At 44.4% G+C, this 15796-nt stretch overlaps 2 long non-coding RNA genes across 3 annotated transcripts; both read left to right on the top strand.

Annotated features, from left to right (window-relative positions):
- The first annotated feature begins 535 nt into the window (after nt 1-535).
- On the top strand, nt 536-2002 carry LOC111845433 (uncharacterized). The gene is made up of 4 exons (XR_002838607.2): nt 536-607; nt 1326-1359; nt 1467-1738; nt 1830-2002. It is a non-coding gene; the product is annotated as an uncharacterized lncRNA (long non-coding RNA).
- A 10155-nt stretch (nt 2003-12157) lies between these two features.
- LOC111845393 (uncharacterized) lies at nt 12158-14094 on the top strand. Of its 2 annotated transcripts, none has more exons than XR_011982877.1 (4): nt 12158-12238; nt 12979-13012; nt 13122-13549; nt 13641-14094. It is a non-coding gene; the product is annotated as an uncharacterized lncRNA (long non-coding RNA). The 2 variants fall into 2 exon arrangements; XR_011982876.1 differs by having other exon boundaries at nt 12168-12238; nt 13146-13549.
- Nucleotides 14095-15796: the final 1702 nt, after the last annotated feature.

Here is a 15796-nt window from a genome sequence, read left to right as displayed (position 1 = left end):
ACTACCTGTATCCAACATCAGAAACAGTATCACACACATTTTGCACTTAAGCTGCTATCTTGTAGACTGTTGGTTGTTGTGGATGGTTGGTTGTTCAAAAGTAACTGAATACACTTTTTGAAATGGTTTCCTTTGTTGAGTTTTATTACACAATACTTACTGATCTTTTTGAATCCTGCACCTGACAAATAACCCAAAGTATGAAAAAATGAAAACTAATACTAAAACTAATAAAAACTAAACTAAAACTAAGCATTTAGAAAAAAATTAAAACTAACTAAAACTAGCAAACCTGCTCTAAAAACTAATTAAAACTAACTAAATTAGAGGGAAAAAAGGTCAAAACTAAATAAAAGTAAACTATAATGAAAAATCCAAAACTATTATAACCTTGGTGAAGAGAAGCATGCAAAAAAGCATGTCTGCTGTTAGAAAACAAAATAATGCCTGTAGCTATGGAAACACAGAATGTTGCATGGCAACACCTCCTCTCACACAGGAGTAATGTGGGCGTGGCCAGGAGTGGCACCACGCTCATAAATGCCAGGCAGCCTCCATCCCTGAGAAATCTGCAGGGATCGCTGTAGACACACTCTGCTAGCAGGCTGTAAGTACACCGTCTCTGCTGTTTCACTGTGTTTCTCAATGTGCTGCTGACTTCAAAGGAGAAACTGCCTTTTTTAACAGTCATTTCTAATGCAGTCTGATTTGCATCACTGTGCACCTGGCTTGGCTGATATGTCTAACTCAATGTATGCTGAGTACAGTGTAGTGTTTAAAGATTGCTTTTCTGTGAAACGACTTCCTAGTCTTTGACAAATTTGTTTCACAAAAAATAAATTCAAAGTTCAGATTTACTGCATTTTGCTGTCTACAGATTGCACTGGTTTCCATAGTCAGCTGAAGCACAAAATAATGTCTTTAAAAGCAGTGAACAGGCCAAACTGGTTTCATCATGCTTGTGTTCCGTATCAAACTCAACGGGCAGCACTCATAAGGTACACTTTATGGTGGGACCTGTTTGAGTCGGACTGACAGTGTTCAAACAGGAACTCCAGCTCTTCCCATCACACATGCAATACTTTAAGCTGGTAACTGTTCGTTACTGTTAAACTGACTGTTAAACAATTTCTGATTGATTATCAAGATTAGGAGAGACATACAAATGATTATAATGGAGGAAACAGGTAAGAAGGAAAAGGGAGTGGCTAGGGTTAGTAGTGTCTAGCATCTGTCACTCACTGCTACGATCCTATTGTGTGCTGTCAGAGAATCCCATCATGTTTGTGAGGTAATGACTGCTCTCTCTCTCTCCCCCTTTTCAGCTTTCACATCTGAACATGTCCAATCAAAAACAAGGTAATTCTTAAAGGCTGTCAATCTTTGTAGTGTTTTCTTCGAAGTCAAGTTTAGAAATCAGGGCTGTTTCACCTCTTTGCCACTGACCCTGTTTTGCAATGCTGCAGGTATCCCACCAGGTGGTGCTCCCTGTGGCCCTCCTGGCACATGCCCAACTGGTAGTGGCCCCAGTGTCCCTCCTCCTACAGGGAAACCTGGGGACTGTGTCAGCCATGGTCAGGATCACTGCCACGGTCCTGCGCATGATCATGGCCAGGAACACGGTCACGGTCACGGTCATGATCATGGCCAGGAACACGGTCACGGTCATGGTCACGGTCACGGTCATGGTCATGGTCATGGTCATGGTCCATCTCACGCCTCTAAGAAATAGCACAAGGTAAATTAGGAATTCAACAGTATATGAATTAAAATGCACCAGCCGTACCCCTGGCAGTGTGTGATGTGTTATGTGATATGTTTTTCTGTAGCATTCCAGAAGCTCCTGCAGCAACTCAGACTAGACCGTAAGAAGACCTCAAGAGGACAGATGGGGCTGCTTAACTCAGGGACCATCCACAGAAAATATTCTGCTTTTAATACTTCTAACACTTTCTCTTTGATTTATTACAAAGCCTCTCAATAAACCTAGAAGTAAATTTAACTGTTCCGTCGTTTGTCTTTTACAGGCAACTGTATTACTGCAGTGGTTGTCAAACTGGTATCAGGCTGATCCACTGAACCTCTTATAGTGATTTAAGGGGCTGCTACCATATTGTGATCAGGACATTGCAGTTATTAACAGCTAAACATCATTTAATGGATATCAGGGTTTCTGTTGTGAAGATAAAAATGAAAGAAAAAAAAACTTGTCATCCCAACTTTATCTGCTTAATGTGTCTTCCTCAAACAACAGCTTTATTAGATATTTATTTTTGCTGTGACAGAATAATGAGTATTTGAAAGAAACATAAAACTGAAACCACACACATTTAATTAGTGAAAGTATAAAGTTAAACATTGTCTCAGAGACACCATGGACCCCAATGTTTGATGACAGCTAAAACTACAGTTCATCCGAAAAGTATTCACAGCGCTTCACTTTTTCCCCACATTTTGTTATATCACAACCTTATTCCAAATTAGATTAAATTCATTTTTTACCAAAAAATTCTACACATAATACCTCATAAAATCTTCCTTAGCATGCAAAATTGTTACGTCCACTGTCTGGCAAGCAGGCAGGAATCGGGAAATAATAAGGCAGGCAGGCGAGGATACAAGAAACAGGTTTATTCTAAGCAGACAGGAGAACAACATCAATGACAGACCTGGGGAAACAGACTTGAACACGGACATAAGTACACAAGACAAGCCGAAATAACAGGAAACAGGTCCGGGTAGCACGCGTAGGTAATGAGGGGGCGTGGCACACACGAGGATCATACAAGCCGGGTCTGGCAGAAATACACATCAACAGGTTGGGGTAACAACGAAATGGCAACTGAGAGTTTTGAGAACCACACTTCCTTTTTGCGCAGTGCGTGCAACGCTTTGAGCGCAAACCCCATGGCAAACGCAGCATATGCCGCGCTCCGTCTGAAAACCAAACTTAATTTACAGAAACGTTGCATGCAACAGGTGTTCCAGGAAATTCCTTCCCCCCACGTTATCCTTTTTCGAAAATATAGTTGTGTGTAAACATTAGGAGGTTGCGGGTTGCAGGTTTTTGGGCTGCTTTTTGGTGTTTGTTCCCTGGCAGACAGTAACTCTAGACCTCAATAGTGATAATACCAGTTTATACACAGGTAATTATGTATCTGAATGACTTTCAGCCATCTCACAAGTTTCTTTGCCCAAATATGTGGAGGAAACATTATCAGGATATTTGACTTCCCCTGCTAAAACAGACATGCACCAACTCTGGACCCCAGTACTGATTAAGCTACAGTGTAATTTGTCTGTCATATACGGGCAAAACACAGGAAGCAGGAGCAGGCATCAGGACAAACAAAATGGTTTTATTAAACTTAGAGGAAAAGTAACAAGAAATGAACACAATCTCGGGGATCAAAAATCTAGGGGAAAGAGGGAGGCAGGGCACAATGTTAATGACACTCAAATACATAGTGAGCAGACAAAAGGTAGCTACTGGTTAACACGAGTGCAGGAACAAGAGCTGAGACAAACAAGTATCAGGCTTGGTTTGTTACCTCCCCAGGGAGCCGTCCAGGAGGCATGCTAGACGATTGCCCAAACCACCCTAACTGGCTCCTTTCGATGCAGAGAAGCAGCGCCCCTCTACCGAATCCTTGAGCTCCTCACCCTTCTAAGGCTGTGCCCAGACACCCTACAGAGGAAATTCATTTTTGCTGCTTGTATCTGCAATCTCATTCTTTTGGTCAATACCCAGAGCTCATGACCATAGATGAGGATAGGAACGTAGCTTGAATGGAAAATCGAAAGCTTCATGTTTCAGCTCAGCTCCCTCTCCGCCACAACAGAAAGGTGCCTATCAATCTCCCGCTCCCTTCTTCCCTTAATCATGAACAAGCCCCCATGACACTTATACTTGTCCACTTGGGGCAACATCCCCCACCAGGAGAGGGCAATCTACCCTTTTCTGGTCGAGAACCATGGCCTCAGATTTGGAGGTGCTGATCCACAACCCGGCCACTCCACACTCAGCTGCAAATCGCCCCAGTGCATGCTGCAGGTTGCCGGCCGACAACACCAACAGGACCATGTCATCCGTAAATAGCAAAGACACGATCCTGAGGCCCCTGACCTGGACCCCCTTCCCCCCTTGGCTACGCCTAGAAATTCTGTCCATAAAAATTATGAGCAGAATCAGTGACAAAGGGCAGCCCAGACACAATCCAACACCCACTAGGAACAAGTCTGACTTACTGCTACCAATGCAAACCAAGCTCCCGCTCCATTTATACAGGGACCTGATAGCCTGCAACAATGAACCCCATACCCCATACTCCTGAAGCACTCCCCACAGGACCCCCTGAGGGACATGATCATATATCTTTTCCTAGTCCATAAAGCACATGTAGAGTGGTTGGGCAAACTCCCATGAACCCTCCAGTATCCTCGTGAGGGTGAAGAGCTGGTCCAGTGTGCCGCAACCGGGACAGAATCCGCATTGTTTGTCCTGGATCAACGGATGGATCCTCCTCTCCAGTACCCCAGCATAGACCTTAACATGGAGACTGAGGAGTGTGATCCCCCTGTAGTTGGGACACATCCTCCAGTCCCCTTTCTTAAAAATTAGGACCACCACCCCAGTCATCCGATCCAAAGGCACTGTCCCCAATGGGACAGTTGAAGAGGTGTGTCAGCCAGGACAGGCCAACAACATCAAGAGCTTTCAAGAACTCAGGGCGAATCTCATCCATCCCCGGAGCCTTAACACCAAAGAGTTTTTTTGACTACTTCAATGACCTCAGCCCTAGAGATGGGCAAGTTCCCCTCTGAGTCTTCCAACTCTGCTTCCTCCAAGGAAGGTGCATCAGTGGGATTCAGGAGATCCACAAAATATTCCTTCCACCGTCTGACTATATCCCCAGTTGAGGTCAACAGTTCTCCATCCCCGCTGAAAAGGGTAAAGCCCTGACCCCCCACGAGTCACCTGGTGGTTTGCCAGACCAAAACCTTTTCAAGGCCATTAGAAAGTCCTTCTCCATAGCTGCACCAAAATCCTCCCACACGTGAAGTTTTACTTCGGCAACCACCAAAGCCGGTTTCCGCTTAGCCTGCTGATATCTGTCAGCTGCTTCAGGAGCCCCACAAACTCGGGAGGACTCCTTCTTCAGCCTGACAGCTCCCTTTACTGCTAGTGTCCACCAATAAGTTCAGGGATTGGCGCCATGACAGACACCAACAACCTTACAGCCACAGCTCCACACTGCCACCTCAGCATTGGAGTCCCAGAACAGGCTCCATGTCCCCTGACTCCCTTTGGAGTGAGAAGAAGTTCTGCCAGAGGTGAGAATTAAAGATCTCCTAGACAGGGGCCTCTGCCAGCATACCCACACTATATGTTTGTGTCTACCCAGTCTATCTGGCATCTTCCCCTGCCATCGGATCCAACTCACCACCAGGTGGTGATCAGTTGACAGCTTAGCTCCTCTCTTCACCCGAGTGCCCAAAACATACGGATGCAGATCTCATGACACAATTACAAAATCAATCATCAAACTGCAGCCTAGGGTGCTCAGGTACCAAGCGCACTTATGAACACCCTTATGTTCGAACATGGTGATCGTTATGGACAAACTGTGGTTAGCACAGAATTCCAATAACTGATCGCTGCTTGGATTCTGATAGGGCAGGCCATTCCTCACCAAATCGCACCCTTCCAGGTTTTACCCACATGAGCATTAAAATCCCCCAGCAGAACAGTGGAGTCCCACAGAAGGGAGCCAGATGCTTTACGCCCTTAAAGATCACATGTTTCCTGTGGAGGTGACGTATTTCCAGTGGAGCTCCACTCTACAGGCATCTGCAGCTAGACCCTCTTGTTTGAGCAGGAGCAGGTGAGGGCAATCCAATCAATAATCAATTACGGTGCAAGACAACAGAAAACCAAACACTCAAACCTAAGGCTGGCCTCAAACACACCACTGCTTTAGACAGTCTTAGTCTTGTTAATGCATCCTGGGTTTTCACTCTGTTCTTGGCAGGTGGAAATGGGCCCAAAGGATAAGGCCAAAACTGCCTTTATTACTTGACAGGGTGTCAGGGTTGGTGCTTGTCTGTCCCTGTCCTCTGTGTCTGTGTGCAGGAGTTGCTGGCCATCCTGTTGTACTGCGAAAATGTAACCTGCAGAAAACACAGATACACCAGCCATGGGTGAAGACAGTTAGGTGTGAGGTGGGGAAATGTGCAGCAGATAGGGCTTTGTCTTGTCGCTAGGGCTGGCCACAGAGAGTATTGATACTTCATGCTGTGGCTTGTGGTCGGTGGGGGTTAACAGAACGGATTCTCTCCCTTCTCTGGTGGAGGACAGGGAGGCCGGTATTGCCTCCCTCCAGGGAAGTAACAGTCCATTTAAAAGTCCGACTTGTGTATGAATGTGTGTGTGAATCTGAATTGATGAGTTTTTAACTGAGGGCAGTGGCAGTGTGTGTAGAGGGTGTGGAAGGAGTTACAGGGGATAACAACACAGAGTGTGTAGCGTTTATTCCTTTGATCAGAGTTTGTAGTGTTAATTGTTCACCTACCTCGGTTGTGATGTAGTATACTGTAGATGTATATATGTGTGTGGTGTTGCCACCCATGGGCTTTGGTATTGCCCTCCAGTATAGGTTGTAGCTCTCATATATATTCATTACAACAACAACAACAAATTTATTTTTGTATAGCGCATTATCACAACATTACATCGTCCCAAAGCGCTTTACAGCATCCCCACCCAAAGCCCCCAGTGAGTAAGCCATAGGCGACAGTGGCAAGGAAAAACTCCCCAGAAGGAATAAACCTTGGGAGGGACCAGACTCAAAGGGGGAGCCCCATCCTCCAGGGGCCGGCAGGGAGAGTCAAATACAGTAAATTTCAGACACAAACGGGGAGCAGGGGGGAGATGGCAAGCCGGTGCCACCGCTCCCTCCAATCGCCAGGCAACCAGAAGGCAGGGAGCGGGTCATACAAGGAAGATGACACAGGCAGAACGGCAAGCTGGATGCACGGACCTCATTGGTAGAGGCGACATCACATGTAGCAGGGTGTGCTGGACATCTTGATAGATTGAGGGCTCCCCCCCCCCCCCCCCCCGGAGAAGTAGGGGAAATAAAATATGCAATTAGTCAAAGTAGGGGAGACTATAGGCAGTGCCAAAAGTTAGGTGAGTGCAATATGAAGTGCAATGTGCAAGCTCCGGTAGATATGGCTATGGCAGCATATAGTAGGAGGGAGAGGCAGGTGGGAATGCAGGCATGGGGAGTCCCTGAAATGTCAGCACTCCAATCCCACAAGCGATTGTGAAGCTAGAGTGACAGCACTGTCAATTCAGTTTATCCAAATTAATAGAGTATTTCTTTTCTCTATTATTGTTTCATGTGTTTGGAACTCCCCAAAGAAATTAGAAAAAGGTGGTGGCAGTATTTACTAGAGAACCTTTCAAAATAAGTTATAGTGTCAATTACAACATTTTGAACATTTTAAACTTATTTCAGTACTGTAGCTTCTGTCTGTGGTTCCCCAGATTCCCTATGTTTAGTCCCAACCCTTGTTAGTTCTTGTTTCACCCTCCTGCCTTTGTTTTGACCCCTCATGGTCCTTTGGTTTCTTGTGTTAGTTGTGTTTAGTTTCCTAATAAAAGCCACCTTATGAATTGTCCATCCTTCCCTACATCCTGGTGTGACAGAATGACCAACCTCATACAACGATCCAGCAGCATAACCTCTGACCTCAGAGCTTCCAGCTTCCCTAAGGACCGCATTCCCACATCCCAAGATCCTTGGAACTGAAGACTGCTTATACACACTCACCTAAAGGATTATTAGGAACACCATACTAATACGGTGTTTGACCCCCTTTCGCCTTCAGAACTGCCTTAAATCTACGTGGCATTGATTCAACAAGGTGCTGAAAGCATTCTTTAGAAATGTTGGCCCATATTGATAGGATAGCATCTTGCAGTTGATGGAGATTTGAGGGATGCACATCCAGGGCACGAAGCTCCCGTTCCACCACATCCCAAAGATGCTCTATTGGGTTGAGATCTGGTGACTTTGGGGGCCATTTTAGTACAGTGAACTCATTGTCATGTTCAAGAAACCAATTTGAAATGATTCGAGCTTTGTGACATGGTGCATTATCCTGCTGGAAGTAGCCATCAGAGGATGGGTACATGGTGGTCATAAAGGGATGGACATGGTCAGAAACAATGCTCAGGTAGGCCGTGGCATTTAAACGATGCCCAATTGGCACTAAGGGGCCTAAAGTGTGCCAAGAAAACATCCCCCACACCATTACACCACCACCACCAGCCTGCACAGTGGTAACAAGGCATGATGGATCCATGTTCTCATTCAGTTTATGCCAAATTCTGACTCTACCATTTGAATGTCTCAACAGAAATCGAGACTCATCAGACCAGGCAACATTTTTCCAGTCTTCAACTGTCCAATTTTGGTGAGCTCGTGCAAATTGTAGCCTCTTTTTCCTATTTGTAGTGGAGATGAGTGGTACCCGGTGGGGTCTTCTGCTGTTGTAGCCCATCCGCCTCAAGGTTGTGCGTGTTGTGGCTTCACAAATGCTTTGCTGCGTACCTCGGTTGTAACGAGTGGTTATTTCAGTCAAAGTTGCTCTTCTATCAGCTTGAATCAGTCGGCCCGTTCTCCTCTGACCTCTAGCATCAACAAGGCATTTTCGCCCACAGGACTGCCGCATACTGGATGTTTTTCCCTTTGCACACCATTCTTTGTAAACCCTAGAAATGGTTGTGTGTGAAAATCCCAGTAACTGAGCAGATTATGAAATACTCAGACCGGCCGTCTGGCACCAACAACCATGCCACGCTCAAAATTGCTTAAATCACCTTTCTTTCCCATTCTGACATTCAGTTTGGAGTTCAGGAGATTGTCTTGACCAGGACCACACCCCTAAATGCATTGACGCAACTGCCATTTGATTGGTTGATTAGATAATTGCATTAATGAGAAATTGAACAGGTGTTCCTAATAATCCTTTAGGTGAGTGTATGTTTGTTCGATCAAACAGATCAGACACTTTTCCTAATATTCTCTCTCCTCCCAATTCATCTTAGTCGGCCCAAAACTATCCCTCCATCTTTCTTAACTGCTTACCCAGTACTTGGTCGTAGTGATTTATAATGTATTTCTGCCATAGTATTTTTTTTCTAGAGAAGTGTTGTGATCAATGCATACAGCAGAAGGTGGCGGTAATGGTTCTGGAATGTGACGTTACTGGAATACGGGGGTAGAGGCGGAGAAAGGGATCACAACAGAGGTCTGTCACTGTCATGCACCGTCTTTATTAAAACTTGTTAACCGTGATCATGTCCAGTTATTCAAGTTCGGCCTGATACAACAAAATTGATGACGAGGTTGTTACCCACTAACGAAGGATGATGGCCGCTTCAACTCCGTTTCGCAGTACATTTTTGCCATGTCCTTTTGAGCCATCCCCGCTTTTAGATACATGGCTGAAAAAGTCCCAGAACTACTCGCTGGTTATTGTGACGTCTACGGCGGAATGGCCAGATATATGGAAGCTTGCTCTTCTTCTACATTGCCTACAGACGGAAGGTCAGAGACTCTTTTATACTTTGATATATGGAAGCAGCTATTACGGCTGTAACAGCTCACTCCACCCCGCGTCGGAATGTAGGGGCTGAGCGCCATGCTTTCTGACAGCACGCTCAAACTTCCAGTTAATCAGTGCTGCAGTACGTTTCCACTATAACAGATCTAGCGGCTATGTATGAGTTTGTATCCAATCTAGATGAAATGCTTCAAGATCAATTGGTGGAAAATGTGGCTAACCAGCACATATGAGAGCTCCTACTACTGGAACCAGATTTAACTTTGAACAGAACCATTACGATCGCTACTCAGATCGAAGCAGCTAATGAGCAAAGCCTGTGCACGCTGTATCGGCAGCACCTGCACTTGACTTGCCTGAAGTGCAAATTCTTTACTTGCATGAACATACAGCATCTGACAAAATCCAGTGCACAGTTAATATTAATTCTGCAACAGCCTCAGCACCAGCACTGAGAATTCAGACTCCTCTGTGTCTGTTCTACTAAAATGCCTCTATAACCGACACTTCAATGGAGAACACCTACAGCCTCCCACAGTGAAACACGTGACATACTCCTGTGCTCCTACCCCTGTGTTTGGCTGCTTACCGCTCACGGCGTCCTGGAATGCCACTACGTGCCCCACTTTGCTCTTCATGGTTGAATCCGGTTCTGCCCAGCTGCCACAGTGACCTGTGCATCCGTGCTGTCTGCTGATCTGCTGGTTCCGCCTGCTCTAGGCTGCGTTAAAAGGGTTTGTCCATAAAGTTAAAATCTCTCAGATGTTCCACCGGTCCGCCAGTAGTCACACCGCTTAGCTCTGTCTGTTCGAAGTGCTGTGATTGCAGAGATTCAGTGTCTTGTTACAGTGGGCATACTTGAGAGAGTCAATGCCTCCCCATGGGTCTCCCTATAGCAGTCGATGGCCATCCGTATGTGTGTGGACCTGTATGAGGATGGACAGCTTTCCACTGCCTCACATTGATGAGATGCTCTCTCTGCTGTTGGGAGCGAGAGTGTCCTGAACCATTGATCTGGATAACACTTACTTCTAGTTCAAAGTCGCAATCTGACAGCTTTTATCACTCACGATGGACTGTTCAGATTTTGCTGTGTCCCATATGGACTTGCCTCTACTCCATCCACAATCCAGAAGATGCTGTCCACAATTCTAAAGGGTCTGCTGAATGTTGCTGGACAATGTCATAATTTGGGGACACACGACATGATGAGACTGGACACAAGAAGCTGTTCTACAATGAGAGGCAGGGATTCAGCTGAATATATCCAAATGTCACTTTAACAGGTCCAGCTTGCGCTTTCTTGGACATACAGTGACAGAGAATGGGATCCATCCTGACGAGGATCACACTGCTGCCGTCTTACATGCCCCAGCTCCAACTGATGCAGCCAAGTTAAAAAATTTAGGCCTTTTTATTGTGGTATAACAAATTCACTCTTAAATTTGCTACAGTTGTGGAGCCACTGCGGACTTGCATTCACTAAGACACTGAGTTCAAATGGTCAGAGGCAACACAGCGCAGTTTCCAAAAGGTAAAAAATGTACTAGTGGACAGTCCAGATATGGCATCGCTCAACCCAGAGACTGTGGTCTCAAGCGATGCTTCTGATTGTGGTCTAGGTGGTGTCCTTACTCAGATTCATCCAGACAACATGGCACGAATTGTTGCATTCACATCCAGCACTCTGACCCCATGGCTATAGTCCATGAACTTTATACTTTTTAATAATATTGCTCTACAAAGAGCAAGTTGAGGGAGGCGTAAAAAGAATTTTAATTAAAAAGTGTCAAAAAAAGAAATGGCGTCCGGGCTGGCTTAATGACTACATGACACAGTCCTGCAGGTTATTTGCTCTAACAGTTTAATTATATTTTCAGCCAGTTGGAATAATCACTTGCTGCTTTGACATTGTTATTCTGAGAATTGTTGTTGATATTTTGGAAGTATTAACCTTTTCACAGTATTTCTGCTGCCATTTCAATTTATACTATACCATGTGCTGTTGCATACTGTCATTTCCATGGGTGGTAATATTTTTAAGTACGGGGGGAATGTGTTGTGTTCTTTGCATACACCAATAGGTGGCGATAATGGCTCTGGAATGTAACGTTGCTGGGATATTGGGTAGAGGAGGAAAAACAGATTATGACAGAGGTCTGTCGCTGTTATGCACCATCATTAGTAAAACTTGTTAACTGTGATCACATCCAGTTATTCATGTTCTGCCTGATAAAACAAGAAGTTGTTGAGGGTGCCAGGAGAAGATTTAAATCAGAGGCTCGATCATTTGCAAATTTTAGTGAAGTTAGTGAATTTGCATTTGTTTAAAGAAACATCACCCTTCCGATAAAAGCATCTACTAAACAGACAAATAGCAATAACAAGAAGAACAGAAAACCCACACAATGATAATTATATTGATAACGTACCAATAGTAAATGACAAAAATGCCTGTAGTCATGGAAACACGGAATGTTCGTGGCAACCCCACCTTTCACGCAGGAGGAATGTGGGGGTGGCCAGGAGTGGCACCACGCTCATAAACACCAGAGAGGCTCTGTCCGCGGGGAACACTGTGGACACACTCTGCTAGCAGGCTGTAAGTACACCGTCTCTGCTGTATCACTGTGTATCTACCCAGAGCTCAAAGTGCTGCCGGCTTTAAAGGAGAAACCACCATTTTTAATAATCATTTCTAATGTGAGCTGATTTGCATCACTGTGCACCTGGCTTGGCTGTTATGTTTCACTCAATGTATGTTGAGTACAGTGTAGTGTTTAAAGATTGCTTTTCTGTGGTCACTTTGAGTAAAACTACTCTTTGGCCTTTGGGAAATTTATTTAATAAAAAATGGAATTCAGATTTACTGTATTTTACTATCTACAGAATTGGTGCAGTGGTTTCAATTCTGAGTCAGCGTAAGCTCACAATAATGTTTTTAAAAGCAGTGAACAGGCCAAACTGGTTTGACCACGCTGGTGTTCTGTTTCAACCACAAGAGGGCAGCACTCATAAGGTACACTTTAGGGTGGGACGTGTTTGCGGTGGACTTGCAGTTTTCAAACAAACCCCAGCTGTTCCTGTCATACACGTAGGACTCAACACTGATAACTGTTGCTTATTATTAAACTTGACAGAAACCAATTTTCGATTGATTATCATCATTATTAAAAATATGTGTACAAAGGATTATAATGGAGGAAACAGGGAAGAAGGAAAAAACAGTGGCTAGGGTTAGCAGTGGTTACCATCTGTCACGCACTGTTACGATCCTGTGTGCTCTAAGAAGCCCGTCATGTTTGTGAGGTAATGACTGCTCTCTCTCTCTCCCCTTTTCAGCTTTCATATCTGAACATGTCTGGTCATAATCAAGGTATTTCTTAATTGCAGTCAGTTATTATAGTGTTTTAATTTTTTTTGAAAGTTTAGAAATCAGGCCTGTTTCACTTCCTTGCCACTGACCTTGTTTTGCAATCCTGCAGGTGGCTTTCCAGGTGCCCCACCAGGTGGCTATCCAGGTGCCCCACCAGGTGGCTATCCAGGTGCCCCACCAGGTGGCTGTCCAGGTGCCCCACCAGGTGGCTATCCAGGTGGCCCACCAGGTGGCTATCCAGGTGCCCCACCAGGTGGCTATCCAGGTGCCCCACCAGGTGGCTATCCAGGTGGCCCACCAGGCGGATGTTCAGGTTTCTCACCAGGCGGCTATCCGGGTGTCCCAACAGGTGGTCCTCCTGCCTCATGCCATCCAGGTGGTGGCCCCTGTGGCCCTCCTCCTCCAGGGGAACATGGGCACCATCACGGTCATGGCCATGATCACGGTCACGGCCACGGCCACGGTCACGGTCACGGTCATGGTCATGGTCATGGTCACGGTCACAGTCACGGTCATGGTCATAAGAAACATGGCAAGGTACATCAGGAATTCGACCGTACAGGGATTATAATGCAACAGCAGTAGCCCTGGCAGTGTGTGATGTGTCATGTGATGTGTTTTTCTGTAGCACTGCGGAAGTGGCAGCGACTCAGACTAGACCATAAGAGGAACTCAAGAGAACAGATGGGGCTGCTGAACTCAGGGACCATCCACAGAAACTCTTCTGCTTTTAATACTTCTAACCTCTTTGATTTATTACAAAGCCTCTTACTGAACCTAGAAGTGAATTTTACTGTTCTGTCGTTTGTCTTTTACAGGCAACTGTGTTATTGCAGTGGTTGTCAAACTGGTATCAGGCTGATCCACTGAACCTCTTACTTATAGTGATTTATGGGGCTGCTACCATATTGTGATCAGGGCATTACAGTTATTAACAGCTAAACATCATTTAATGGACATCAGGGTTTCTGTTGTGAAGACAAAAATGAAAACTTATCTCAGCTTTATTTGCTTAATGTGTTTTCCTCAAACAAAAGCTTTATGGTTCTTTTTTGACAAAATAAAGAGATTTTGAAAGAAAATTAATTTTCATTCAATTATTGAAAGTATACAATAAAGCATGTCTCAGACACACCATAGACCCCAATGTTTGATGACAGCTAAAATTATGACAGCCTACAGCAGTACACTTATATGCATTGCGTGTGTTCTTCGCATTTAGACTTAGTATTTTAGTAACCTTACATGTTTCTTAGCTTGTTATGTTACTATTCAAGAATGTTCAATAAGTACAGAAACACTAGCAAGTAATACATACAGGAACAAACACAATGACTGACTGAGGAACAGAATGAGAAAAATATAAAAAAAATAACATGACAAGGGACAGATGTGGGTCATTACTAATTACACAGTACTAGATACAGGAACAGGTGAGGGTACAAATGTGGAAGAAAAGTTCCAGTAGGGCTAGGGAGCGGTGCATAGTGCATTGCTGTCAGTATCTTAGGCAAGAAGAATGTATATATATGCTGCAGTATGTGCTGACCCTGAAACTAAATGAAAAAATTATCAACAAAGAGAATTTAATAAACATAAGTCCTTTCTTTTCATTTTTGTGGAAAAACAATACACAAAAAAGTATACAATACACACAATTGTTGTTGCAATCACCGCCCTCGGGGACCCCAGACAATCGGTCTTTGTCAGCTGACGTCACACTCGCTATAGCCGTAGTGTATTGGAGGTGGAATCGCCATTTTGGGTGTATGCAACTCAAGAGCGAGTATTTGCGTGCAGCATTATCTTTGGTACGATGGGACACTTGTGCTGTATGAAAAGCTGTCATACTAAATCACATGGTAGAAATGGCAGAAAGGTGGACAACAACATGAGATTTTTTCGGTTTCCCACTTGGAAAAGAGGATATGGACAGCAGGCAGAAGAGGTAACGAAGAGGCGTCGGGTGGCCTGGGTTGCAGCGGTGAGACGAAAGGAGATCACTTTCAACACGATATCTCTGTTCATGCCTGTTTGCTCTCAGCATTTTCATAAAGGCAAGTAATTTGTTTAAGTAATATTACTGAATATGCATTTTTTGTCTTCTAAAGTTGGTATTTTCACATTGGTTAACGGTTAACCAATGTGAAAATACCAACTTTAGAAGACAAAAAAATGCATATTCAGTAATATTACTTAAACAAATTACCGTTAACCTACGCTATTGCTAGCGTAGGTTAACGGTACCGTTTGCATTGTTAGTGCACGTATGTGTATATTCGCGCGCATGGATTATAAGCCACAATGCTGGATAAGGTTGTCACTGTGTGCTGTGCCCTGACAAACCAATGCCCAACTATAGTTTAAATTTAGAAACATTTGCAAGTGCGGTTTCTAACGTTTCACATGATGTCTGGGAGGATCTCAGCCTGTATTCTGCTAGTCACGTAACTTTATTGGTCATATTTAAAATAAAATATATGTCCATGCAACGACATTTTTGTGGTGTTCTTGACTCATTTCCTTTCTTAAACACCTAAATTACTAGTGTGTTTTGGTAGTGAAAATTATTTATTACTGGTTGCATAAAATATTACATTTTTGTGGAAAAAACACCGAATATGAAATATTAAGTTTGTTAACCAAATGTGTTTACATCCGCGATACACTCAAAATGGCGAATGGGGGCTTGTCACAGTGCAGACACGTGACTGACAGACCGATTTCTTGTCCTGTCGCTTCACCTCTGTTCCCAAGTCTGAAGGTAAGAGGCTACAACGATTC

The sequence above is a fragment of the Paramormyrops kingsleyae genome, chromosome 16 (genome assembly GCF_048594095.1).
Source record: "Paramormyrops kingsleyae isolate MSU_618 chromosome 16, PKINGS_0.4, whole genome shotgun sequence".
Lineage (NCBI taxonomy): Eukaryota > Metazoa > Chordata > Actinopteri > Osteoglossiformes > Mormyridae > Paramormyrops > Paramormyrops kingsleyae.
Note: the sequence above shows the minus strand (reverse complement) of the source record. Positions and strands in the feature narration are given on the sequence as shown.